The sequence below is a fragment of the Oncorhynchus nerka genome, linkage group LG13 (assembly GCF_034236695.1).
Source record: "Oncorhynchus nerka isolate Pitt River linkage group LG13, Oner_Uvic_2.0, whole genome shotgun sequence".
Taxonomy (NCBI): Eukaryota; Metazoa; Chordata; class Actinopteri; order Salmoniformes; family Salmonidae; genus Oncorhynchus; species Oncorhynchus nerka.
Window position 1 is genome coordinate 68,409,683 of NC_088408.1, and position 27,733 is coordinate 68,437,415.

General features: G+C 40.8%; 1 long non-coding RNA gene across 1 annotated transcript; it reads left to right on the forward strand.

Moving 5' to 3' along the window:
- Nucleotides 1–633: 633 nt before the first annotated feature.
- LOC135574613 (uncharacterized) lies at nucleotides 634–15,970 on the forward strand. Its single transcript, XR_010465483.1, has 2 exons — nucleotides 634–677; nucleotides 13,711–15,970. It is a non-coding gene; the product is annotated as an uncharacterized LOC135574613 (long non-coding RNA).
- Nucleotides 15,971–27,733: the final 11,763 nt, after the last annotated feature.

Here is a 27,733-nt window from a genome sequence, read left to right on the forward strand (position 1 = left end):
TGCCATATCCTGGATTCTATGCGTGACTGTGTCATTTGAAAGGGGGATTTCACTGGTCTTTGTAGCAGCAATTGGGCCTAAAACCACTCGGCAAGCATCAATGACCGAGGGCATGACCAGCTTATCAACTATTGTGAAAGGATCCTGACACTTGGGAATGTTATGAGAGAGTAAGTACTGTTTGAATTCTTCAGTCAAATCTCAATTGTCTGTAACATTATTGTGCAGCATTTTTGTTTTGTTGACCATCTCTTTTTTGTTCAAATAAATCGTCTGTTTTATCCTTGAGATGTGGATGCTTTGTTTAAACATTTTTGATGGCTTCATAGTATCATTGCTGTGGCAAGTCTGACATATCACACAGACAGGTTTTGGTGGTCAGCTGTTATTTTAAACAACAGGGAGAGACAGAGACCGTGCAGGCTGCACAACAGGGCTAGCTTGTGTGTGTGTGTGTGTTTAGTGTAGCTATACTTAGTCATGGCAACACAATTAGTTTACTGCAGCATGCATAGTTCAGCACATTGTACAGGTAGGGGAGAGCGAGGTGAGTTGTCAACCGTTCATACCTCCAACACTAGAGGCGCAATCTCAAAAATCAAATAGCTACTTTGTTTGACTACATGTTCTATGGTCAACTTCCTGTTCACATGTGGTCAAGGTCACTCCAATCTGAGGTGAGCACAAGTTTCTTAGTTTTCCCCTTCAAAAGTAAAAAATTGGCACTTTACATTTTATGCAATAAAACTATGTTAGGTATGGATGTTCAAAGTTATCATTTTGCACTGAGTAGAGGAGACAATAACATGTCTTTTGATACTTTAGCTGCAGTCCTATGTTGAGCTAACCTTGAGATTTAGCCAACATTAGCACACATGTCAGTTTGGGGCAAGTTGTCTCAATTGCCTTGGGGTAAATCTTCACACGTGAGAACTTGCCCCAGTATACATAGACACATAGAACATGCTCAAAAATATTGTGATATTGTGTAATCAGCTCTGATAATAGTTTTAAATGTTATTGTAAATTATTATTGTATATACGCATAGTTTAGAGCAGCAGACATATCCCTGGACTACAGAAGACAGGCTCTGTATGTGTGTGTGTGTGTGTGTGTGTGTGTGTGTGTGTGTGTGTGTGTGTGTGTGTGTGTGTTTGTGTACTAACACTACATGCCTACTGTATGAGATGGTATATCCACACACACACAAACTGCTTTATACAGTGTCATGAATTTAGTGTGGTGTTATGAATTGCATTGTGGCAACAAGGATAGTAGACAGGGAGGTGGGAGTAATACGCCTGTAATGAATATGTCATTGCAGTGAGGAAATGTGTTTTTGAAGGAAAGAAGAAAGGAAGGAAGGAAAGAAAGAAATAGGGGAAGGGAATAAAGATGGTTAGAAATTATAAAAGCAAAACAGAGAATGGCAGCACACCACCTGCCATAATGTTAAAGGCAGTGAGGCAGGTGAGGTTGCAGAACAAATCAATCAGGACTACAGCAAAGGATTTTTACATAAATTACTGTACTCTGACTCCGTATTGTCAAAAGGTTACCAGAGAAGAAGTTGAAAGTCAGACAGCCACGCCAACAAGTGGTTGTCTATTCAAAGCCAGAAGACTTGCCTACCAGTTTGCTGTGGCACTCTAGTTGAAGTTTGCGCCAATGTGGACAGAAAAAGAAAAGTCCAGCTCGGAGTGGAAGCCCTGTTTACTCCTTTTGGATAACCACGAGTCTCATCTGTCCATTGATGGACTCAATTATGCCCCCAAAATTGGCATAATTATGCTGTTATAACATTCCTGGGATTGTGGCAATCGCCTTTCCTCTGGCTGCAGCCCCCTTGAACATTCAGACTGGCTTTTGGGTGGTTGGGGTACAACCTTACAACAGGGATGTATTTCTGGAAACCGAGTTTGCACCATCCTACGTTACAGATCGACCCATTCAGAACCCAACCCTACCAGGCCCCAGCACCAACCCTGCCCTGCCAGGCCCAATCACCAACCTGTCAGGCTCCAGCACAATTTCAGCCCTGCCAGGCCCCAACACCAACCTGCCAGGCCCCAGCACCATTCCAACCTTGCCTAGCACGAGCTCAGACACAGGCTTGCCCCAGTTCTTATGCTAGCACCAGCTCACCCTCGCCCAGCAATCCCATAGCTGACAGCAGACTACCAACTCCAGAGGACATCCGGCCATATCCAAAAGCTGGCCCCAAAAACCAGCTTGCAAAGGAAGAAAATGGCGCAAAACGGCAATTATAACTGACACACCAGTGAACCAGGCACTAGAAATGGAAAAGAATAAGGCACAATCTAGCAAAAGGCTGTTTCCGAAGAAAGGGAAGCAAGGGGGAGGAGTCAAAATCTGGAACTGCAAAGAACAAGGCGGCAGCTAAAAAAAGAAAAATGGTACAAGAGTCATCATCAGATGAAGAGGAGAGCTTCTGCCTCATCTGTGTGGAGCCATTTTCAAACAGCCTTCCAAAGGAAACTTGGGTGAAGTGTGTGAGATGCAACAAATGGGCCCGTGATGCTTGCACCTCAGGCCAGGCAATTTATGTGTGCCAGCACTGTGACTCTGAAGATGAGTCTGATTAGTCTGACACGGATGTGTGTCGTATAGGCTGTTACAAAACTGTGCATTAGTGCATTAGTGTGTTTAAACACCACGTCTGTTATGTTAAGACTTTAAACATTTAAGCAAGTTATCTGCAGCATTGCATTCAATTCCGATTCCAACAATTACTGTGTATCTATGTGCACGACAGAGAACGTTCGATTTCAAAGTTCAAAGTAAAGTGGCTGTACCACTTAATTAATGTGTGCTCTGCCAACATTATTGTTTTGATTGAAAGGCATGATTTGCCAGATTCTCTCGGCATGATTGTTTTTATTTTGATAGTAACAATTAATTAGTTGTGTTCTTATTTGATTGATAATCCAATGTGACAATTTACCCGATGTAGTGTGACAATTTACCCGCTGATGGGGCAAATTATCGTAAGTGCACACTCTCTATTTAACGGTCTACAACTCCGGACTGAAATAAGATATGAAGATGTAATGAATACAAAATATGTGCCCAAGACTTCCATCTTTCATTTATTCCATTGTGATGTATTGTGCGCAGTAAATGTTAGACAGCGTGAAAAGTGTGACAACATACCTCGTTCTCCCCTACTGTAGGCTCTCCTCTATTGTGTTTTATTTTATTGAGACCGCACTAGGTGCACTTTATATTACGTGGCCCGCAGAGAATCAGGAATCAGGGGCATCATTGGGCACACATCATATACTATAATAAGCAACTAATTCCAGAGCAATGTGACATTTCATCGATTACAAATTACATGACCCTCCAATGGACTAAATTAGATAAATACCCATTTCCCCCGGGTAACTATTGTGTGCATTTTGACCTCTCCCTTAGCCTACAATAATTAATATAGCCTATTCTGCACATCACTGGGCAAGCCGAAGCATCTCTGATGATATGCCATTGTAGAGCAGCTTGGATAGGCTAAAGGTCCGATGCAGCCGTTTTTATCTTAATATCAAATCATTTCTGAGTAACAATTAAGTACCATACTGTAATTGTTTTCAATTAAAATGGTCAAAAAGAAACAAAGTATCTTCTTAGCAAAGAGCAATTTCTCAAGTAATAATTTAGCTAAGATTTTCTGGTAGTGGTCTGAGTGGAGCAAAATAGCTGTTATTGGCAGATAGGTATGGAACTCTCTTTCTTATTGGTCTATTAACTCATTTACAGCCTGGTGATGTAACCAAGCAGGCCAAAACTCCCTCCCAACTAAAACAGGTTGAAATGTCTGGCGGTATTTTCAAACAGCTCTTACACTAAAAGGGAATTATCATCATTTTCACAACTTTTACTTCACTACATTCCCAAAGAAAATAATGTTATTTTTACTCCACACATTTTCCCTGACACATTTTCCCTGATAAAAGTACTCGTTACATTTGAATGCTTAGCGGGACAGGAAAATGGTCCAATTCATGCTCTTATTAAGTGAACATTCCTGGTCATCCCACCTGCCTCTGTTCTGACGGACTCAATAAACACACATGCTTTGTTTGTAAATTACAGTATGTCTGACTGTAGGAGTATGCCCCGAGCTACCCATAAATATATTTTTAAAAACAAGAAAATAGTGCAGTCTGGTTTACTAAATATCAGGAATTTTAAATTATTTATACTTTTACTTTTGAAACTTAAGAATATTTTAGAAATTCAATTTACTTTTGATACTTAAGTATATTTAAAACCAAAAACCTTTAGACTTTTACTCAAGTAGAATTTTACTGGGTGGCTTTCACTTTAATAGAGTCATTTTCTATTAAGGTATCTTCACTTTTACTGCACTGGGCCTTTAAACCATGGGTCTGTGTGCATTTTAAATTAAGGAGGTGTTCAACAATGGAAGTGTTAATTTACCTGCAAGAAAGCAGAGCACCATTCACACAGACCCGCTGTGGGATAAAGTCCTTAAGTAAAAATACTTTGAAGTACTACTTTGGGTATCTGTAATTTACTTAACTATTTATAATTTTGGACAACTTTTACTTTTACTCCGCTAAAGAAAATATGTACTTTTTTACTCCCATATATTTTCCCTGAAACCTTAAAGTACTTGCAACATTTGGAATTCTCAGGCAGGACACCAATATAAGCCAATTCGCGCACCTATCAATATAACGCCTTGTCAGCACTACTGCCTCCGATCTGGCGGACTCAATAAAAACAAATACTGTGTTGGTAAATTATTCTGTAAATTAAAGTGTTGGCTTGTGCCCTTGTCTGTCTGTAAATTTAAAGTAAAGTTTAAAGTTTACATACACTTAGGTTGGACACTTTTCTTGTTAACAAACTATTGTTTTGGCAAGTCGGTTAGGACATCTACTTTGTGCATGACACAAGTAATTTTTCCAACAATTGTTTACAGACAGATTATTTCACTTATAATTCACTGTATCACAATTCTAGTGGGTCAGAAGTTTACATATACTAAGTTAACTGTGCCTTTAAACAGCTTGGAGAATTCCAGAAAATTATGTTATGGCTTTAGAAGCTTCTGATAGGCTAATTGACATATTGGAGGTGTATCTGTGGATGTATTTCAAGGCCTATTTTCAAACTCAGTGCCTCTTTGCTTGACATCATGGGAAAATCAAAAGAAATCAGCCAAGACCTCATAAAAAAATTTTATAACCTCCACAAGTCTGGCTCATCCTTGGGAGCAATTTCCAAACGCCTGAAGGTACCACATTCATCTGTACAAACAATAGTACGCAAGAACCATGGGAACACGCAGTCATACCGCTCAGGAAAGAGATGTGTTCTGTCTCCTAGAGATGAACATACTCTGGTGCGAAAAGTGCAAATCAATCCCAGAACAACAGCAAAGGACCTTGTGAAGATGCTGGAGAAAACAGGTACAAAAGTATCTATATCCACAGTAAACCGAGTCTTATATCGACATGGAGGGACTGGTGCACTTCACAAAATAGATGGCGTCATGAGGAAGGAAAATTATTTGGATATATTGAAGCAACATCTCAAGACATCAGTTACAACTTGGGTCGCAAATGGGTCTTACAAATGTACAATGACCCCAAGAATACTTCCAAAGTTGTGGCAAAATGGCTTAAGGACAACAAAGTCAAGGTATTGGAGTGGCCATCACAAAGCCCTGACCTCAATCCTATAGAACATTTGTGGGCAGAACTGAAAAAGCTTGTGTGGGCAAGGAGGCCTTACAAACCTGACTCAGTTACACCAGCTCTGTCAGGAGGAATGGGCCCCAAATGTTTTTTTACATTCTTAAAATAAAGTGTTGATCATAACCGACCTAGGACAGGACATTTTTACTATGATTAAATGTCAGGAATTGTGAAATATTGAGTTTAAATGTATTTGGTTAAGGTGTATGTAAACTTCCGAATTCAACTGTATATTTTAAGATAGTCATTCGTGCTTGCCAATTTGTAAGCCTATTAAGCTTGATTGAATAATGGTTTATATGAATGTAAAAAGGTTATAAGATAAACTATTTTCCATTATGTATCCTTGAAAAAGTTCACAGTTGGGGAACATTCCCACTTTTGTATTTGTATGTATTAGGGATCCCAATTAGCTGCTGCCTTCCTCCTGGGGTCCAAACACATTACTTCTTTGGGATTGGTGTCCCTTCCACAGGACGGTTGAGCTAACATAGGTTAATGCGTTTAATATGAGGTTGTAAGTAACAAGAACATTTCCCAGGACATAGACATATCTGATATTGGCAGAAAGTTTAAATTCTTGTTAATCTAACTGCACTGTTCAATTTACAGTAGCTATTAGAGTGAAAGAATACCATGCTATTGTTTGAGGAGAGTGCATAATTTTGAACATGAAAAATTATTAAGGCTCTTACATGACACATTAAAAACAAAAGATAAAACAGTACATCATATAACATTATTACACCACTACATATCTACAATACAAAATGTATAATACCACCATATAACAATACTACAATGTACGTGTGTAGTGTGTGTGCTAGCGTTTGTGTGCATATGCGTGTGTCTGTACCAGTATGTGTGTCTCTTCACCGTACCTGCTGTTTCATAAGGTGTTTTGTTATCTGTTTTTTAAATCTGATTCTACTGCTTGCATCAGTTATCTGATGTGGAATAGAGTTCCATGTAGTCAAGGCTCTATCTAGTACTGTGCGCCTCCCATAGTCTGTTCTAGACTTGGGGATTTTGAAAGACCTCTGGTGACATGTCTTGTGGGGTATGCATGGGTGTCTGAACTGTGTGCTAGTAGTATAAACAGACAGCTTGGTGTAATCAGCTTGTCAACCCTTCTTACAAAAACAAGTAGTGATGAAGTCAATCTCTCCTCCACTTTGAGCCATGAAAGATTGACATGCATATTATTAATGTTGTGTACATTCAAGGGCCATCCGTGCTGCCTTGTTCTGAGCCAATTGCAATTTTCCAAAGTCCCTCTTTGTGGAACCTGACCACAGAACTGAACAGTAGTCCAGGTGCGACAAAACTAGGGCCTGTAGGACCTGCCTTGTTGATAGTGTTGCTAAGGCAGAGCAGCGCTTTACTATGGACAGACTTCTGCCCATCTTAGCTACTGTTGTATGAACATGTTTTGACCATGACAGTTTACAATCCAGGGTTACTCCAGTTTATTCACTTCAACTTGCTCAATTTCCACATCATTCAATACAAGATTAAGTTTAGGTTTAGGGTTTAATTAATGATTTGTACCAAATACAATGCTGTTGAGTTTTTTATTTTAAATATTTAGGACTAACTTATTCCTTGTCACCCATTGTGAAACTACCTGCAGCTCTTTGTTAAGTGTTGCAGTCATTTCAGTCGCTGTAGTAAGGGGGGCGTCTGGGTTGGCTCCCTTTTGTTACGGGCTTTGAGCCGGTTCTTGACAAGTGGGGGCTCATCCGGGATTTTTTGAACATATTGGTTTGGTAGAATGTGGAGGTACGTGTTTGGTTTGCATATTTTGTTTGTTTGAGGTTGATAGGCCCAGTTTTGGTTGCTTTTGTTGTTTGGTTTGTGTGCTGCGTTGGAGAGAGATAATGGTTCTTTTCCAGGCCCTGCCTAGCCTGGAAACTCTTGTTCTACTTTCTGTTGGGACATCAGTCTGAGGAGGTGAGTAATCGGCTGTGTACCTCTGTGGGAAATTTGGGTAGGGTAGTGGAACTTGCTATCCGGAGCTATAGCTTTTTTCCCCTGATAGGCTTAGCTTATTTTTGGAATATGTTGGGCATGGTTAATGTTTGTTATTTTTGTGTGGTGTCTGTGGACTGAGCAGTTGTCTCGGGGCACATCCGTGGCTTGGTGGAATTTGCCAGCATGCTGGGGAGTTTTATTTCCTTGCCAGCAGGCTACAGTGCGTAAATACCCACCGCAAATCCGCATGAAGACTAGGGTTGTGTTACATAAACTATGAGTGGTGGGTGGAATCAGGCGCAGAGAGCAGTGTTCTGTCGTTTATCAAACATTTATTCACTGGTGCAACCAAAAATGAATGACGCCAACACACAAGGCGTATAAGTTGCCAGTCCAAAAACAACAGGACAAAAATAGACCGGAATAAACAAAGAACACGAAAAGCAATACACCATCAAACACAGAGTAACAATTAACAAGCCCGCACAAAATACCCAGCAGGCCTAGTGCCCTTAAATACCCTACAAACAAACCCTAATACAAAACAGGTGTACCCAATAAACCAATAACAACCACAAACGGAAAAAGAATCGATGGCAGCTAATAGGCCGGTGACGACGACCGCCGAGCCCCGCCCGAACAGGAAGAGGCACCCTCTTCAGCGAGGTTCGTGACAGGTTGAGTTATTGTAGGTTTTGGGGAAGCTCCGTATCTCATCTCTCTTCTGTGGTGCTCAGGGTGATTGTCATTTCTCTGGTTGTGGTCTGGTGTGCTCAGCAGAGGGGAAGAGCGAGAATTTTTTTTTTTGTAACTATGGCGTCTTATGTAGTTGAGTTCATTCGCTTTCCATCAGAGGAATTGTTAGAATTAGGTACTAAAGAACAGCTGTTGAAGGTCGCTGAACACTACAAGGTTGAAATTAGTGATAAACGTCTAAAGAATTCTATTAGGTTGATATTGAAGGCCAATCTGATGGAGAGTGGTATTCTTGAAGTTACCACTGGGCCAGCCGCTGCTGAGGACTCGTTGTCCCCCCATATTGTTACAATTCCATCGGTTAGTCCTAGTAGTCTTCTTTTTGAACAGCAGACAGAACTGCTTCTGTTACAGCTAGAGCATGATCATGAGAAGCTAGAGCATGATTGGGAGCATGATCGGGTAAAGTATGAAAAGGAATTGGCATTTAAACAAGATATGGAGGGTGCTAAAATCAAGTTGCAACAAGAATGGCTAGAGTTGGTTTGGGAAGGAAAGATCTCAGGGGAGAGTTTGTTCTGGGAAGGTGACCCAGATTTACCTAGGGGTCGTTCCTCTTTTGGTCGTGCCCCGGACACATTTGATATTGTTGGGAACTTACGGTTATTGCCTGAAAAGGACCCTGAGACATTCTTTTCGTTGTTTGAGTGTGTTGCTGACGCTAGGAATTGGCCTAATTCTGATCGCACTTTAATGTTGCAGTGTGTGCTGACTGGTAAAGCGCAGGAGGCATATTCAGCTCTTAGTGTACACGACAGTGGCAGTTATGATAAGGTTAAAACAGCTGTGTTACAGATTTATGAATTGGTCCCTGAGGCTTACCGCCAACGATTTAGAACTTTAAAAAGGGATGATAAACAGACTCATGTTGAGTTTGCACGAGAATTATCTTTACAGTTTAATCACTGGTGTTCCACCTCTGCAGTTGTGACTTTCCAAGGGCTGTGTGATCTGATTATGTTAGAACAATTTAAGGACACAATCCCTGATCGTATTGCCACGTATATTAATGAACGAAAAGTAAAGTGTCTCTGAAGCTGTGGTTTTGGCGGACGAGTATGTGTTGACTCACAAAAGTGTCTTTGCAGAGCCCCGTATTCGGAATGAGTGGGGGCGTTCGGATAGATTTGGGCTTCGCTCACCGAGATACTTTGGTTCAGGGGCAGAGTTCTATTCAAATAGGGTTGAGCCTGATTCCCGTGGTAAAGCTGACTTTGGTCAAGAGTGTCACTACTGTCGAGGTTCAGGTCATTGGAAAAACGAATGTCCACTTCTCAGGTCAAAGGGTGCTTACTCTAAAGGGTGCTAAATCTAAGCCTACCGCGTTAGCTGCGCCTGTTCTACATCAGTTCACTCATGACTCAATGCCTCAGGCCCAGGAGCATGTGAAAGTCCATATTGATCCAGACTATTTACCTTTCATTACAGAAGGTTTTGTGTCTATGTTAGGAAGTAAGGACCTATTGCCAGTGAAGATCCTGAGAGACACAGGTGCCTCTGAATCATTTGTGTTGGAATCTGTTTTACCCTTTTCTGCTGAGACTGATTCTGTGAATAGTGTTCTAATTAGGGGAATAGGTTTGAACACTCTGTCAGTTCCAGTTGCATAAACTGATGTTGGATTGTGGGCTGGTGAAGAGTGAAGTTGTTGTGGGGGTGCGTCCTTCGTTGCCTATTGAGGGTATCAACGTTATCCTTGGGAATAACTTGGCTGGTGAGCATGTATGGCCTGTCGTGTTCCCATCTCTAGTGGTTTCCACTAAGCCGTCGTTTGTTGGGATTCCTGATGAGAGTGTACAGAGTTTCCCAGAGGTGTTCTCTGCATGTGCAGTGACACGTTCTATGAGCCATGGTGAACTGGTCACTGCGCCGACTAATGATAATAATACAAAGAAGTATGTCACTGTTTTCCCTGTTATCCCGTTATCTGTAACCAGCTCAGGTCTAATCAATGCGCAACAGGCTGACCCCACATTAGAAGAGTTGCGTGACCAAATTGTGCCTGTGGAAAACCTAATCAAGCTGTTAAAGCCGGTACCATTGTTTCCTATTCCTGTACTCAGCCAACCTTTTGAGTATATGATTATTGACTGTGTGGGTCCTCTGCCTCGTTCTAAAAAGGGTAGTAGTTACCTGTTCACTCTGATGTGTCACACCACTAGGTTTCCTGCTGCCTATCCTCTCCGTTCTATCACGACTAAGTCTGTGTTTAAAGCTTTGACTCGGTTTCTCTCACTGTTTGGAATCCCTAAGGTCATTCAGAGTGATCAAGGATCTAATTTCACCTCTAGTCTGTTTAGTCAGGTTCTTCAACAGCTCCATATTAAACACAATTTGTCTAGCGCCTATCACGCGCAAAGTCAAGGAGCACTGGAACGTTTCCATCACACACTTAAGTCTTTGTTGAGAGCTTATTGTACTGAGATGGATAAGGATTGGGAAGAGGGGTTGCCTTGGTTACTGTTCGCCACTAGGGAGGTTTCACAGGAGAGCACAGGTTTCAGTCCAAATGACCTTGTGTTTGGACATAGGGTGCGTGGACTTGTATCTGTTCTCCAGGATGACTGGAAGTCTCCCGAGCCTCCTCAGACCCTGTTATCTTATGTGTGTGATTTCCGGCGATGCCTGTATGCTGCTGGTGAAATGGCTAAAGAGAAGTTATCATCTTCACAGGAGAGGATGAAGGGCATATTTGATCGCCGAACTGAGCCTCGTCACTTTAGTCTGGGTGACCAGGTTCTTGCTCTGCTGCCAATTGTTGGTTCTCCTTTTCAAGCCAAGTTTCAAGGTCCATATACAGTGGTGCGCCAGTACACTGAGCAAAATTATCTAATTGCCACTCCTGAACAGAGGAAGGCATACCAGCTGTGCCATGTAAATGTGTTAAAACCCTATTATATCCTCTGAGACTGAACAGTGGGAGTCTACAGAGGACGGTAAAACCTGTTCTTTTGGCTGATACCGTTGTTTCCTTGGGTTCTTGTCATGCTAGGTCTGTGCATGAGGAGGAAGATGTTCCTGGTCCTGACAATTGTATATTGCAGGGTAGATTAAAAATTCAGAGACACTGGATATTTTAGGCAGTATTCTCACTCACCTACCTGTTGATGGGCGGAAAGAGATGGTTGGTCTGATTCTGAGATGTTCAGGTTTGTTTTCTGATACAAACCTACAAACTTAATAGAATGATATTGACATTGGAGATGCTGACCCCATTCGTCAGCGGTTCTATAGAGTTTCTTCAGAGAAACTGCGTTGTCTGGATGCTGAGGTCAGGTACATGCTGGAGAGTAAGATAGCAGAGCCTTCTTTCTCCAGTTGGGCTTCTCCCTGTATCTTGGTCAGTAAACCGGATGGAACAAACCGATTTTGTAAGGTAAACAGTGTCACAAAGCCAGATTCATTTCCTCTTCCTCGGATGGAGGACTGTGTTGATCAAGTCGGTGCAGCTAAGTTTGTGAGCAAATTTGACCTGTTAAAAGGCTATTGGCAGGTGCCACTGACGACTAGGGTACATGAAATCTCTGCCTTTATTACACCCTTTGGTCTGTACTCGTATTCGGTTATGAGTTTCGGTCTGCGTAATGCACCTGCCACTTTTCAGCGACTTATGAACAGGGTTGTCGCCGGTCTGACCGGGTGCGCTGTTTATTTGGATGATGTAGTGATATATGCAGATACTTGGGAAGAACATCTGTCCCGTATTCAAGCCTTGTTTGAACGTCTGGCTGCGGGTCACCTCACGATCAATCTGGCTAAATGTGAGTTTGCTCAGGCAACCGTTACATACCTTGGAAAGGTGGTTGGGCAGGGTGAAGTGCGTCCTGTTCGGGCAAAAGTTGTAGCTATTGATGCTTTTCCACCAACAACTACTAAAAAGGAACTGATGCGTTTCTTGGGCATGATTGGTTATTACCGTAGTTTTTGTAATAACTTCTCTACTGTGGTCGCTCCCTTGACAGATATGCTGAAAGCTAAGGCTGTTTACGTTTGGTCTACTCGTTGTCAACACGCTTTTGAAGATGCAAAGAGGTTGCTTACCTCAACTCCGGTGCTGGCTGCTCCTCGCGTGGATTTGTCATTTACCTTGCAGGTGGATGCTAGTCATGTGGGGGCAGGTGCAGTTTTGCTCCAAGCAGATGTGTCTGGGGTTGAAAGGCCTGTTAGTTTATTTTCCAAAAAGTTTAACGATTATCAGTTGAACTATTCGGTTATTGAAAAGGAAGCGCTAGCACTCATTTGGGCGCTACAACACTTCGAAGTGTATGTCGGGTCGGGGGTAGTACCTATTGTGGTCTACACCGACCATAACCCTCTCACTTTTTTTGAGGTCCATGATGTGTCCTAACCAGAGGATAATGAGATGGTGTTTATTTTTTACATTCATTTCATCTCGATGTGCGGCACATCCGGGGGACTGAAAACGTGATTGCTGATGCGCTCTCTCATGCGCCCTGTTCCTAAATATTTACGTGACTGACCATTGTTTCGTATTGTCATGTTCGCTCTGTCCTGTCTGTTCCATCCTGGTCTTGTTTTCTTCATTCCTCTTAAATGTTGCTTCCTGTGCGAAGGTTACGGAGGTCTGGGGAGGAGGTTGGTTAGTGCAAATTGGAAGCGTGAACACGTAACCTCTCATAAATTTGGGACGCAGAGGCTGGTATGTTGTTCCGGGGTCCTTGTTGGTCCCCGTATTTATGGGGGGGGGGGTGTGATGACCCTCCCACTCTGTCTGCCGTATTCTCTCTTTGTTCTTGTTTCCTTATTAGGATGCCGGTGGGCGGAGTTGGGAGGGTCGTCAGCTACATGGGAAACACCTGGGCCCGGTGTGTCCCAGGATAAATACACCACTTCCCCATTCATGGAGGAGACTCTCTCCATGCAGACACCTTTATAGATTTTGTTGTGTTTCTTGGTGTTTTTTTGCTTTAGCATCTTTCAACACCCTGCATTATCACATTCATGCATGCAAAACACTCACTTACACTACTGATTACTGATTACACACACCATTGTATATTATACTTAGTTACTTATTTAATAAATATATATTTTGTTACTCCTTATCTCCACGTTGTCTCCCTTTTGTTACGGGCTGTGAGCCGGTTCGTGTCTTGTGTGAATTTCAGTATGCTCGCTCTAATTCATTCTCTTTCTTTCTTTCTTTCTTTCTTTCTTTCTTTCTTTCTTTCTTTCTTTCTTTCTTTCTTTCTTTCTTTTTCTTTCTCTCAGAGGACCTGTGACCTAGGACCATGCCTTAGGACTACCTGGCATGATGACTCCTTGCTGTCCCCAGTCCACCTGGCTGTGCTGCTGCTCCAGTTTCAACTGTTCTGCCCGAGGCTACGGAACCCGGACCTGTTCACCTACCTGTCCCAGACCTGCTGTTTTCAACTCTCTAGAGACAGCAGGAGCGGTAGAGATACTCTGAATGATCGGCTATGAGAATCCAACTGACATTTACTCCTGAGGTGCTGACTTGTTGCACCCTCGACAACTACTGTGATTATTATTATTTGACCATGCTGGTCATTTATGAACATTTGAACATCTTGGCCATGTTCTGTTATTATCCCCACCCGTCATAGCCAGAAGAGGACTGTCCACCCCTCATAGCCTGGTTCCTCTCTAGGTTTCTTCCTAGGTTTTGGCCTTTCTAGGGAATTTTTCCTAGCCACCGTGCTTCTACACCTGCATTGCTTGCTGTTTGGGGTTTTGGGCTGGGTTTCTGTACAGCACTTTGATATATCAGCTGATGTAAGAAGGCTATATCAATCAATTTGATTTGATTTGGATTTGTAGTAGCTTACGTGTGTAGTGTTGAGTCATGCGCATACACAGACACACTGGCTTTACTCAAAGCCATGAAATGTCATTAGTAAAGATTGAAAAATGTAAGGGGCCTAGATAGCTGCCCTGGGGAATTCCTGAGTCTACCTGGATTATGTTGGAGAGGCTTCCATTAAAGAACACCCTCTGTGTTCTGTTAGACAGGTAAGTCTTATCCAAAATATAGCAGGGGTGTAAAGCCAAAACACAAAGTTTTACAGCAGCAGAATATGATCGATAATGTCAAAAGCCGCAATAAATTCGAACAAAATAGCCCCACAATCTTTTAATCATCAATTTGTTTGTCAATCATCAGTCATTTGAGTAAGTGCTGTGCATGTTGAATGTCCTTCCCTATAAAAGCGTGCTGAAAGTCTGTTGTCTATTTGTTTACTGTAAAATATAATTGTATCTGGTCAAACACCGTTTTTTACAAAAGTTTACCAAGGGTTTGTAACAGGCTGATTGGTCGGCTACTTGAGCCAGTAAAGGGGCTTTACTATTCTTGGGTAGAGGAATTACTTTTGCTTCCCTCAATGCAGGCCTGAGAGCACACACTTTCTGGTAGGCCCTAGATTGAAGATATGGCAAATAGGAGTGGCAATATCGTCTGGTATTATCCTCATCCAAGTTGACAGATTCCAGTGACTTGTCATTGTTGATAGACAATTTTTTCACCTCTTCCACGCTCCCTTTAGGGAATGAAAAAATGACAATGCTTGTCTTTCATAATTTGGTCAGTTATACTGTGTAGGCCATCATCGTAAATAAGAATTTGTACCTAACTGACTTTCCTAGTTAAATAAAAGGTACATTTTTTTAAAAATTTTATTACTTGGACGTGTAGTGTCGGCATATGTTGCTGGTATGTCATGCCTAAGTTTGCTAATCCTGCCAATGAAAAATTGATTCAAGTAGTTGGCAATATCAGTGGGTTTTGTGAGGAACGAGCTATCTGATTCAATGAATGATGGAGCTGAGTTTGACTTTTTGCCCAAATTTCACAAGCTTCTTCCAAGCTTTTTACTATCATTGTTTATATAATTAATCTTTGTTTTATAGTATAGTTGCTTTTTCTTTTTATTCAGTTTAGTCACATGATTTCTCAATTTGCTCAAGACTTATTTGCCACACCTTTTGCCTCATCCTTCTCAACTATACAATTTTTAAATTCCTCATCAATCAAGGGGATTTAACAGTTTTTACAGTAATTATCTTAGTGGGTGCATGCAATTTCATAAATATGTCAAGTGCAGCGTCTAGTTGCTCCTCATTACACACCACCGACTATCAAATATTCTTTATATCATCAACAAAAGAATCCCTACAAAACTTTTTGTCTGACCTTATACATATTAGGCCCTGCCTTTGGACTTTGGTTTTCGTTGATATGGCTAGTATATTGTGATCACTACATCAGATGGATTTGGATACTGCTTTAAAGCTAATTTCTTCAGCATTCATAAAGATGTGATTGATACATGTTGATGATTTCATTCCTGTGCTTTTTGTAAATACCCTGGTGGGTTGTCTGCTAAGCTGAACCAGGTTGCAGGCACTGGTTACAGTTTGAAGCTTTGTCTTGAGTGGGCAGCTAAATAAAAGCCAGTCAATTTTGAAATCACAGAGGAAATATACCTGTCTGCTGATATCCCATACATTATCAAGCATTTCACACTTATTATCCAGATACTGACTGTTAGCACTTGGTGGTCTATAGCAGCTTCCCACAAGAATGGGCTTTCGGTGATGCAGGTGAACCTGTAGTCATATTACTTCAACAGTATGGCAATATTCAACCATGTGGCTCTGTATATAGGCCGCAACCCTGCCGACATTGGCATTTCTGTCTTTTCTGCAGATGTTATAGCCATGTATTGCTAATGAGTTTCAGAGATAGTCAGAATTTGAATGTCATCTATTACTAGCAAGTTATTGATTTCTTTAACATTGTTTCTTAGGCTTCATATGTTAATGTAGTCTATTTTCTAGCACTTTTCTGGGATGCTTGATTGTTTTTATTGCTTTACTGGGAAGCTTATCAGAAGTAGACATAAGATGCATTGGTGCAATTATTTATTTCATGGCAAGATGCTCAAAACAACAACGACCTCGAACATGCCCACATGCGTTGACACTAACGTCATGTGACTTTGTACAAATAACAGATAGAGAAGAAGATCAGTGTGCCAAATCCAGGCATAAAAGATTGCAGGGAAATAAACAAAGTGTTGTTGCCAGACAGGTGGAGGACAAGATGGATGACGGTTCCAAAATGGCAGCGTCCATGGAAATGTTGCTTGAATCTGAATGTGCAGCAAGTGAAGTGTGTGACAAAATTGTGAAATCAAAGTGAACGAAATTAGCAAAAGTTGTAGTGGAAGTCAAGGATCGGTCCAATAATGTTTTTTGACCTAGCTACAGGACTTCTTCCTGAAATGCGTTTTTTTTGGACAAGGAGGTTCAATTGGGAGAGCATTTGAGTCCAAACCACTACCGTGTGGGAACTGCAAAAGATATGGACACATGTCAAATGTTTGCAGAAGGGAGAAGTATGTTAATGAATAATCTGTGAATGGAAAATGTTGCAACTGTGGTGGGTTTCATACTCCGGACGTCCTTGGGTGCCCTATTAGGGTGAAAGAGGTCGAGGTGTCAAGGATCAGGGCTGTACAGCAGATCTCCTATGTTGAGGTGGTGAAGACAGTCGAAGGAGTAGGTAGGTGGCGGTAGGTGGCGGAATGCACATATAATTGTTGTGAACACCATTATACCAGAGAAGAAGAAGAAACAAGAAGAAGTCCTGTAGGTATTTCAGTTGGTTATGAGTATTAAGTAATTATATAGAAATTAAGCATAGCTAACTATAAAGTTACACTTCAATTCAAATAGCTAAATCCTCTGTAACAACCTTGTACTTATGCAGATATTACATATGTGTACTTTGTGGTGTATTGGTGTGTTTATTTCTCACTTGGATGGAGCTTTCAGAAGCTGACAATGAAATTGTCAGGATTGATAATGTACTTTGTAGGTACACAATAATTACAAGTAAGTACCCCTCAAGATATGCTTAATTTTAACTAGCTAAATCCTATGCAACACCTAGTAATTACATTGCACGCATGCAGATATTACATGTGGTGTACTTGTGGGTTTATCCACCCACTTGGATGGTGCTTCCGGGAAGCCTTAAAATGAGGGTCAGGTTGTCAGGATGGGTGATGTACTATATAAGTACACATTAATTACAAGCAAATACCATTCAAGATACACTTCGTTTTAACTTGCTAAATTGTGTGTAGCTCTTAGTGAATACATTGTACTTATGCAGATATTGCATGTACTCGGTAGTGTACTTGTGGGTTTATCCTCTCACTTGGATGGCAAGGAGGTACAGGTTGTCATAATAGTCTGGGATGGCACCTGTATGGTAGACCTGATCTGTTTTTGCAAACTCAATCAAGTTAACCCATATGTTACACTTTTTGGGGGGCAAGTGCTAGCAACAACATTGAGTGGAGTTTTTGAAAAGTACACATACACAGATAGGTAATTAGAGTCTATTGAGCCTCCAGCCTTTGTAATCTGGGACACCCATCGCATCTGTCCACAAGAGATTACAACCTTGTGACATTTAATACTGAATTGGATGCAGCTGAGAATAAACTAAACACTAAATTGGTGAATTTATTGGAAACAAGCACAGTAACAAGCATTTGGTGTTATAACAGCGCTATAGTTACAGACTGCAATAACCACCAGTTAGTTGCATGTTGTTATTACAGTGTAACTACGAGTCATTACAATTGACTACAATACTGGTTTGTGTAAATACATTGTATTAAGGACCCCTTAAAAAGTGCTACCTTGGTTGGGTTGTGTATCGGAGGATGCATGACTTTCAACCTTCGTCTCTCCCGGGCCCGTACGGGAGTTGTAGCGATGAGACAAGATAGTAGCTACTAAACAATTGGATACCACGAAATTGGGGAGAAAACGGGGTAAAAATTAAAATAAATTTAAAAGAGTGTTACTGAATATGAACACTAAATACAATCAAAATCCACCGACTCATCTACAGTATAATTAATATTTTCATGTAGGTATTTTGATGCTCCTCTTGTTTCTGAATGCTTTGATGTCTTTTTTCAAGCCCAACACGAGGTGAGGATGACATCCACAGGGCATCCTGAATCTATTCTGTCCCCGTAGGTAGGAAATATACATGAAACAGACCCAAATGATAAGAGTTTTGATCATGTATAGATCAATCGGCAGTCTATTCAGATGTAAGTCAGAATAGTAGAGTAAACTCAAGCAGAGCGTATCCTGGCATCCTCGGTACTTTGTGATGATGTTCACACATCTAGGATCCAGTATGAAATGACATTGGCCAGCATTGATTTACAGTTAGCACCACCACTGCATTTCAATCAGCTGTAGGCTACTCATTCTACATTCCATCCCTCCCATGTGGAACCTGTTTTGGTTACCTCTGAATGTATGAAAGGTGATCTCTGGGAGAAAACATTACACTGTCTGTGGCTGCAAGTAGTTTTAAAAGACAATAATACACCCCACACCTGCTAAGTACATTAGTACTGGTTAACGGAATGTTTTTTGTACATGTGGTTAGGTTTTTAACATAGACATTGGCAGCAGCCGCACTCGTGTGCACTGCATCAACTTACTTCAGACGTGATGTGAGGAAACATGATATTAAGACAGATGGGAAGGTTTGAAGACAAATGGACCTAAGGGAGAGGTTTGTAGATAAAGACATTAATGAACATTCTATTAGTGACTCTTAGGGACAAATCTAAGTGATTGAGAAGTTGACAACAAAAGTAAACTTTTGTTCCCCCTCTGACTTTAAGTTCAAAGTTGCAGTATGTTCCCCTCTATATGCGTAATGTGGTGAATAGGTCCCTTGGGGCCAACCTGAGGTGGCATCCTTTATCCATGACCTTAGCCAGGCTCCCCTTCCTACCGGCCCTGACAGCGCCACACAAGTAGACAAGAGCCCCAAATTCCTAATCACACTTCATTCTCCTCCATCTGATCTATGATAGCACTAATAATAACCTGGCACTGCAGATTGTACCCAGTCTCCTTTGGTGCCCTGTACACCTTGAGCCTGTGCAGATTACAACCACCCATTCAGAAGCCATTAAAATGTTATTTACTTATCATCTTCACTTTGTGTGCCAGGCAGATGCCCACAGGGGAAGAATAAAGTGACCTTCCTATAGCCCTCAGTAAGTTACAGGAGGGTACACTATACAATTGCTCCTCTCCTGGTGATTTGTTCTTGTTGCCTAACCTTTAAAATAAATATGACTCACAGAGACAGCACAAAATAACCTCATCTGTTTCATCTAACATACACAGACCTGAAGTGGACCGGCTTTGTCTAGGGTAATTGTTGTAAACATTTCCCAGCCAAAAGTACATGAAAATATCTCCTTCTGAGAGAGAGAGAGTTATGATCAGACCAGGTGACTGTGTCATTTTGAGTGAGTTCAGCAATTTCAGTAGCACAAATTATCTTTTTTTCCTCATTCTACCTTACATGGGCAGTTTTTTCTTATCAAGGAGGAAGAGGCATGACCTGCTTAGGACATGCTTAACTTTCCCTAACCTTTCATACAGCTGATAATTTCCACTCAAGATTCTTCTCTCTTCAATATGCTGCCAGCACAAGAGGATATTGTGCAAAGACCCACTGGACTGATAAATCTAGCGCTCAGAGTGACAAGCAATGGGGAGACCTTCCCAAATCATCCCCTCACTTGATGACCGTTTCAGTCTGCCTAACCATCATCTTGCCAAGGGCACTCTATTACCTTGCAACTGTAGTCTGTGGCTATGTATGAGCAAAGAGTTTAATATGTGAATACATGTAAAACATTTTACTCATATTTAATTCAATACATTTTAATAATATATTATTCATTCAAGTTTATTCTCTACTTTCACATATTGCCCTCCAGAGGCAAATTACACCCAGCTTTACATAACTTTATGTCACATAACCTTAAAAGAATGTTTCCAAATTTCCTGGGAATGCTCTCGGTTAGCCGGGTACGGCATTAGTCTTGTCTCTGGTCTCCCTGGTAGCACCATTTGATGAAAGAGAGAATGGGAAAAGGGCCCCAGCAGCACTAAATGATTGTCTAATGGATTCCTGCTTTACTGCTGGTAATCTGGTAATCAGAGGTTCAGAAGGAGCACATCTTTCACTGAGGGAAAAAAATACAAGTCTTAATATGTCCCACTTCCTCTCATCCACGGAGTAAATGTGGACCAGATAAAAAAAAAACGGCCTTGTTTGAGGAGAGACTGGATCTATTGCCAACAATTTGTAGCAAACTAAGTAATTTCGATACCAGTCCATGTCCTGACAGATGGAGCCTAAATTTAATAAGGAGCCAATTTACTGGCAAGTGGTATAGAAATGGAATTGCAGTTATCTTCTCTCCTTTTCTGCTCCGTTCTTCTCACAATCCAACTGAAAATCAGATGGGAGAAAAGAAACCAACACTACCAAAATAAGGCTATTTATTGATGTCAGACACATTGCTGCCACCTTTGAGCTGCTATCTTTTGGAAGGTGAACACAACATGTCCCCTCTATTTGGTTTAGGTCTGTTTCTATGACACCGAAATTATATAGGTCTGTTTTTCTATGAAACCACAGAGGGTAAGCTGTGAATGCATATTGAATATAGCTAAGGTCAATCTTCAAATGCAGGATCCATTTTGGAAAACTAAACACTCTTACTGAAAAAAACTGGCTGCTGGCAAACAGCTCAAATTTTCACATGCAAATTAATTTTGTGGAAAACTTGCGGCAAATCCACAATTTTGGGAAACTTGAGACAAACACTCTACTGTTTGCTGCAAACTCAGTATGAATATGCTAATAAATAAATAAAAATTGGTTACTGTGTGTTAACATTGAAATGTTGTATCTACATAAACCAAATCACGTGACTTCAAATGAACATGCTTCTCACAGAGAAAACTAAATATACTAAATGTACTAAACAACATATATTCAATGTTTTAACAGAAAAATAAATCCAATACAACTTGAAATCATTAGCATGCTAATGAAGACATTAGCAAAGACTGAATATTTCCCAAATAAAATGTTTATTTCATATTTTTATGTAGCCATAACATTTACATTTGAGAAATGTGAACACTATGGGGATGCTGACCTTAGGGTGTTTAAAAGGGGCAACTACAGAATGTACATGAGCCAAGTGATAACTGAGCATTAGCTTTTGACCAATGGGAGTTTAAAAAAATTATTCAAACAAAAAACAAAACAAACCGAGTACACAACTATTCCATTTTTGAGTGAACTTTGGAGATGGCGGCCCTGTGGAAATCCTTCGTCTAAAGCCTGTTGAAATCATGCACTGATACAATCAGAAAACATAAAACCAAAATAAATTAGGATACTGAAAACATCTATTTTGGCATGTTAAAAGGTGTAGTCAGTGGCTAATGTACGGGTTTGGCTTTGGATAAACGTGGTCATCTGTTACAAAGTTGACTTGGTGTTGCTATGCTGCTCACTGAAACTGGCAGTCTATATATGTTAAGGGAATTTTTATCAATGATGACTAATTATGTATACATTTCAATCAGGACTGACTAGTCCAAATGCTATTATGTACTGTACATATATGAATTTTCTCTCTTGCTCCCATTCCCAATTGTATATAATATAGTCAGGAGTTTAGTAACAATGACGGTCTGTTCCTTGGTACAAATGAATTAACTATCTCCAGATGGCAGGGACGGACTATCTCCAGACTGTCTAGAATGCTGATTTACAATGACTAACCTTGGCTTCAGGCGAGGCGGGAAGGCTCGAGAACTATAGGGCCTCTCTACTAGTGTCATGAAGAGACATTTAGAAAGCACTGACGTCATTTTCAGTTTATAACCTGTGGAAAAATGTGTATGTACCAGTACTCTCTTGAATTAAACGCTGTTACCTGACTTTTAAGGCCGGGGCTCTGTCCATTCTTATAAAAATATAGGGTCTTACAAGCCCTTCGAATGCATTGACAGAGTATTGAATTCTGATTGAGAAATAATTTAGAATTCCTTTAACAATATATTTTTCAGCAAGGAAACAATGTTTCTGTTTGTATAAATGCTATATAAACAAATGATGTAGATAGCATAGCTGGGACTTAGGCCTACTAAATCTACCTTTAAATGTGTGGCCAACTGTTCCTAGAGAGCCACAGTATACAATGTTTTTCTCCAGCCAAGCCTCAACGCAATTGATTCCAACTAATCAACTGCTGTAATTATGATATTGAATATAGTCTGTGGATCATTAAGAGACAGCAATCTACGGGTTCTCTTCTTCCTGACTCAGGTGTATAAGGCTTGGGTGGAAGAAAAGCAACATACAATTCAATTACATCTAATATGGAAATTCAAATGATTTTTTCAAAATGAATTATTGTTAACTTACATCTCAAAGCCATGCACACAAGAAGATTTGACCTGCTACACACATATTTCTCTGTCCTCAGTTTGACTGAAGGCCTCAATCTGTATTTTTTGGCTTGTAACGGATTGCTTCTAGAAAGAGTGAAGGAAACAACACATGATCAAAATGAGCTAGCTACAAGCTTAAAGCAAAGAAATATCTAATTGTTACAAAGAATGAATGTATGAGTTACATTTATGAGAATAATACATGCATTTACTTACTTTATCAAGCTTAAAGACGATACATTCATTTGTCGCTCAAAAAACGTGAGTGTGTTATGTTCTGTTAATTACTGATGTCCCCTTTAAGGATGGAGCACCCTTGGTCATGCGCAGTATTGTTCTATGTTATTCTGGCACTAACTAATTTGAGTAAATGTGAAGCTCCAGTTCAATTGCTTGTATTCCGAGTCTTTCTTATTACATAAATAAGTACTAAGTGTTAAGACACTACAGAGTGCATCACAAACACCTTTCCAGGGTGTTAATAATGCCTCCTCCCAATACAGCCTCTTCCAACACCACAGGTAGGAGAAGGGTATCCATTTGCAAAAGTTTAGTTTTGCTTTGATGTCATATTGTTGCTACCTTAGGTGTTGTGCTAGCCAATCATATTGGCCTGCATATTGGTATATAAAGACAGCAACTGTCATGCCCTGATCTGTTTCACCTGTCCTTGTGATTGTCTCCATCCCCTTCCAGGTGTTGTCAATCTTCCCCATTATTCCCCTGTGTATTTATGCCTGTGTTTTCTGTCCCTGTTGCCAGTTCGTCAAGTTTACCAGCGTTCGTCCTGTCAGTGCCTGTCTTTTCCCAGCCTCTCTTTTTCGCATCCTCCTGTTTTTTTTTTTGTCCCTTGCCAGTCCCAACACTGTACCCGCCCGGCTGGCCTCTCTGCCCGTCCATGACCCTGAGCATGCCTGCCGTCTTGTACCCTTGCTCCACTTCTGGATTACTGAACTCTGCCTGACCCTGACTGCCGTCCTGTACCTTTGCTCCTACTCTGGATTATCGTCCCCTGCCTGCCTTGACCGGTCATTTGCCTGCTGCTGTGGTTACATTAAACATTGTTACTTTACAGACTGCACTTGGGTCTTACCTTGTTTCCTGATAGCAACGTATTCAAGTGTTTAGACAAATTATTACATAGACAGCTAGCACATTTAATGTGCAAAAATATGATAGCTAATCTTAGCAAGCTAAATGCTAGCTAAACGCTAGCCAGTCAGTGACGCTGAAAGCTTGAAACTGGTATCAGCAAAATGTGTTTCACTCTCACATAAAACTAGGCATCAATTAGCTTAAAACATTTTAAAGTTTATTAGAAAGCTAAATAAAGTTAGACACTCACCGGACAACTTTGGTAGATAGCTTGGTTTACATTTTCCAACAGATTTTTCTAATCCCCCTGATTCGTGGTCAACGGTTATTGTTTTTGGAACTCGTGTTCACCTGAAATGGCTTTTGGAAAACTGTTTGCCAATAGTGACTATTGTTGCCAAAAGTTTGCCAGATTCAAATACAATCTTGAGGGAATTGTTTGCCAGAAAAAAAACTCTGAACTATTTGCCACTAGTGGCAAACATTTGCAAACATCTGGCAACATTGTGTCACACCATTTAGTTAGCAGCAAATTTGCCACAAACTTGCGCAAGTTTGCTGCAACCACATTTTATGGTTATTCTTGGACTTGGACTATTTCTCTAGACTGGAGTGTCTTAAAGGTCCAATGCAGCCATTATCTCAATATCAACTAATTTCTGATTAACAATTAATCACATTGGCCAAAGATGGGAGAGGAAATTGATCATTCATGACCACATGGCATAAAAATGGGGAGTGGTAGGAAATGGCATCCGACTGCAGCCACAGAGTGATTTCGAGTAGCCTGCCATGCCTGCAGTGAACAATGCTTTATTGAATGCCGGGGTGGGATGTGATTATAATAATACTAGGACTAAAAGTAATGAAATTAGAATTATTAATCAGCCATTGATTGAACTGCTGTGTTTTGCCTTCCACTTCAGGGAAAGAGCTTGCAGACCTCCACTGGGCATTTGTGATGGATGAATACACATTAAAACGTAGAACACATTGGGGGAAAGTGCTTATGTGCATTTGTTTGTGTGTCTTCATGTCTGCATTATGCATAGCTCATAAGGCGTTCTAAATGGGCTCATGATGCATTATGAAGAGGGTTTTCATAGGGAATTTGACCAAATATACTATTGTGAATGAATATTCAATCATGGCAAGAAATAATCATGAACACATGGAGATAGAGTTCAACTCTTCACATGGAATGGTGAGATTATTCTGTCCATTGAGCATTATTGCTTTGGGGGGTAATGTATTATTCCAAGTTGACTTGTAATATAGGCATATGATCCAATGACTGCTATCTTAATGCATTATAGCTCATTAATCTATGATACTGTAGCTGTATCTGTAGATGACAGAAGTATTGGATTTCAAGACTAATACAGTCACCTAAAGTTTTTTTTGTTTGTATCTTCCTCAATATGCACGGGGATGCATGGGTCCTTTGAATGAACCTCATTAGCTAGGTTTGCATCCAGTTTGCAAATATTCTAAATCTGCATTTTCTCACCAGAGATGTTTCAATCAAACTGACTTTTTTGCTGATAAAAGACTGTGCGTGATGAAGTAGTGCATAAAAATACAAATCTGTTGAATTCCCATATACCAAATAAAAATACAAGTTAAATGTGTTTCCATTGCATTTTCAACTCTATGGATGATTTTGTCAAAAAAATGTTTATAGCAAACAGCTCGCAGATACAGTGCGGGTAGCCTTACCAACAATTCCTACAGGAATCCTGCATGAAAAAATCTGCAGGAAACATGCAGAATATATATCCTGTAGGACTAGGAAGTCCTGCAGGATATCCCACAGGATTTTCAGGGCCACTTTCCTGTAGGGCAAGTTGTTCAGGAAAAAAATCTGGCAGGAATCCATCAGAATATATATCCTGCAGGAATAGGAATTCTGCAGGATCCTGTAGGAAACTTGCAGGTTATTCTTCAGGAAAACAATCCTGCAGGAATCCTGCAGAATATACAGTTTTAGTCAGAAGTTTACATACACCTTAGCCAAATACATTTCAACTCAGTTTTTCACAATTCCTGACATTTGATCCTAGTAAAAACTCCCTGTATTAGGTCAGTTAGGATCACCACTTTATTTTAAGAATGTGAAATGTCAGAATAATATTAGAGAGAATGATTTATTTAATATTTTATTTATTTCATCACATTCCCAGTGGCTCAGAAGTTTACATACACTCAATTAGTATTTGGTAGCATTTCCTTTAAATAGTTGAACTTTGGTAAAACGTTTCAGCTAGCCTTCCACAAGCTTCCCACAATAAATTGGGTGAATTTTGGCCCATTGCTCCTGACAGAGCTGGTGTAGCTGAGTCAAGTTTGTAGGCCTCCTTGCTCGCACACGCTTTTTCAGTTCTGCCCGCACATTTTCTATGGGATTGAGGTCAGGGCTTTGTGATGGCCACTCCAATACCTTGACTTTGTTGTCCTTAAGCCATTTTGCCACAACTTTGGAAGTATGCTTGGGGTCATTGTCCATTTGGAAGACCCATTTGCGACCAAGCTTTAACTTCCTGACTGATGTCTTGAGATGTTGCCTCAATATATCCACATAATCCTTCCTATTCGTGTCTTCTTCCTGAGCAGTATGATGGCTGCATTGTCCCATGGTGTTTATACTTGTGTACTATTGTTTGTACAGATGAACGTGGTACCTTAAGGCGTTTGGAAATTGCTCCCAAGGATGAACCAATTCAGGATGAATTCTTGGCTGATTTCTTTTGATTTCCCCATGATGTCAAGCAAAGAGGCACTGAGTTTGAAGGTAGGCCTTGAAATACATCCACAGGTACACCTTCAATTGACTCAAATGATTTCAATTAGCCTATCAGAAGCTTCCAAAGCCATGACATACTTTTCTGAAATTTTCCAAGCTGTATAAAGGCACAGTCAACTTAGCGTATGTAAACTTCTGACCCACTGGAATTGTGATATAGTGAATTATAAGTGAAATAATCTGTCTGTAGACAATTGTTGGAAAAATGACTTGTGTCATGCACAAATTAGATATCCTAACCGACTTGCCAAAACTATAGTTTGTTAACAATACATTTGTGGAGAAAAACTAGTTTTAATGACTCCAACCTAAGTGATTGTAAACATCCGACTTCAACTGTATATCCTGCAGGATTAGGAAGTACTGCAGAATATCTGTCACGCCTTGGTCTTAGTATTTTGTGTTTTCTTTCTTTATTTGGTCAGGCCAGGGTGTGACATGGGTTATTGTGGTGTGTTTTTGTCTTGGGGTTTTGTGGGGTGTCTACGTAGTCAATGGCTGCCTGAGGCGGTTCTCAATGATCATGAATCATCATCACGCTGCAGGCAGCCAGGTGCTTTTACACCTGCATTGTTTGCTGTTTGGGGTTTTAGGCTGGGTTTCTGTACAGCACTGAGATATCAGCTGATGTACGAAGGGCTATATAAATACATTTGATTTGATTTGATTTGATTTGGTCCGATCCATGTTCTACCTCTTCGTCAGAGGAGGAGATAGAAGAGAGCCGTTACAGAATCACCCACCACAACAGGACCAAGTGGCGTGGTAACAGGCAACAGCAGCAGCAGGAGCAGCGCGACAAGAATTTCTGGACTTGGGAGGAAATCCTCGATGGGAGAGGACCCTGGGCTAAACCAGGGGAGTGTAGCCGCACCAAGGTGCAGCGAGAGAAGGACTGGACATGGGAGGACGAACTGGACGGTGAAGGACCTTGGGCTCAGCCTGGAGAATATCGCCGCCCCAAGGAAGAACTGGAGGCGGCGAAAGCGGTAG